Source organism: Narcine bancroftii, chromosome 10 (assembly GCF_036971445.1).
Source record: "Narcine bancroftii isolate sNarBan1 chromosome 10, sNarBan1.hap1, whole genome shotgun sequence".
NCBI lineage: Eukaryota > Metazoa > Chordata > Chondrichthyes > Torpediniformes > Narcinidae > Narcine > Narcine bancroftii.
The window spans coordinates 50,965,864-50,967,772 of record NC_091478.1 but is presented as its reverse complement, the minus strand read 5'-3'; positions in this window follow the sequence as shown (position 1 = coordinate 50,967,772).

Genomic DNA, 1,909 nt, shown 5'->3' with positions numbered 1-1,909 from the left:
AATCCAGAGATCCAGAGGTTTTATTTCTTAACTTCCTGCCTAACTCCCTGTATTCTCTTTTTAAGACCTCATCCCTACTCCTCTCTATGTCATTAGTCCTCACATGGACCATGACGTCTGTCTGCTTTCCCCTCCCTCGCAGAATGCTGTGAACTCAATCAGAAACATCCCTGGCCCTGGCACCTGGGAGGCACACAACAGTTGGGAGCCTCAATCTTGTCCACAGAAACTCTGATCCACACACCGAGTCAAAGAGTCCCCAATCACTATTGCTCTTCTCTTCTTCCCCTCTCCCTTCTGAGCTGAGTGGCCAGCCTCTGTACTGGAGACATCAACACCCCAACTGTCCCTGGACACTCATCTCCATTAGAAGTATCACAAAGGGTATACCTGCTGTTGACTTGAATGGCCTCAGGGGAATCCTGCTCTGTCAAGTCTTTCCTTTCCCTCTCCTGACAATCACCCATCTATCTGTCTCCTGAAATTTAGGGGTGACAGCCTCCCCAACACTCATGTCTGCAACTACCTCTGCCTCTCCCAACATCTGCAGTTTGTCCAACTCAAGCTCCAGTTCCCTAACTCAGGCTGTGAGGAGGTGTAGCTGAATGCATTATCTGAGTTATCAGGGATAAGTGTTTCCCATATCCCACAACCAGAGCACACCACTGCCCTGGCAGGCTTCAAGCACTTAAATCACTCTAGCCTTACCTTTCTTTGTAGTGGGCTCATCCTCAGCCTCTATTCACTGAAGCCTCGTGAGCCAAAGCCTTGAAATCCTGCTCCTTCACTCGGCCGCTCCTTTAGCGAGCCCTTCTTTTTATTGGTTTCTGCTAATTTTCTTAATTACCCAGTTAATCCCTCCCACAACAATCAATGACCAGCAGTCACTAGCCTCACTTGGCTGCAGGGTCCTCACCAAGTGAATAGCAAGGTCAGCTGTTCTTCCCTTTTTAAATTCTCCTGCCCGACCAACATCACATGCCTGCGCATGAGGCCCGCACCTGACTTTCAAAATCAAGTGGAAAAATAAAAATAAAATCGAACTGCCGAAATTGCAAGAAGAGGAACAAAACAAACTAATAAAACGATTTGAAACAGAGAAAGCACAAGATATATTAAAAAAGCTGCTGAACAATAAAACACCAGGAGAGGATAGATTTCCAATAAAATTTTATAAAACATTTAAAGAGTTATTAATTTTTCCTCTCTTGGAAGTAATGAACCAAGAAGAAGAAACATAAAACTTGCCAGATTTATGTAAGACAGCAATAATTACAGTAATACTAAAGATGGGGAAGGATCAATTTACACCAGCATCATATAGACCAATACCTCTACTTAATTCAGATTATAAGATAATAGTGAAATTATTAGCAAACAGATTGGCCGATTGTGTACCAAAAATAGTAAAACAAGATCAAACTGGATTTATTAAGAAAAGATGAACAGCGGACAATGTCTATAAATTTATTAATCTAATTCATGGAGTTCAAGGAAATAAGAAACCAACAGTGGCTGTTTCTGCATCTAAAGATGAACTTCTGTAATACTTTAAATAAGTAGTTCCATTCTACTCTGTCAAAAGCTTTTTCTGCATCTAGAGTAGAGTGGAACTACTTATTTAAAGTATTACAGAAGTTCAGTCTACCAGAAAAATATATAAATTGGATTAAAGGATTATATAATGGACCATTGGCGAAAGTAGCAGTAAATGGATATGTATCAATTCAATTTAATTTAAGTAGGTCAATTAGACAGAGATGTCCACTATCCCCCTCATTGTTTGCCTTAGCAATAGAACCTTTGGCAGAACTTATAAGAATAGAAAATAAAAGAAAAGGGATAAAAATAAAGGAGTATAAAATCAGCTTATTTGCAGACGACATAATAGTATACTTAACAGAACCAA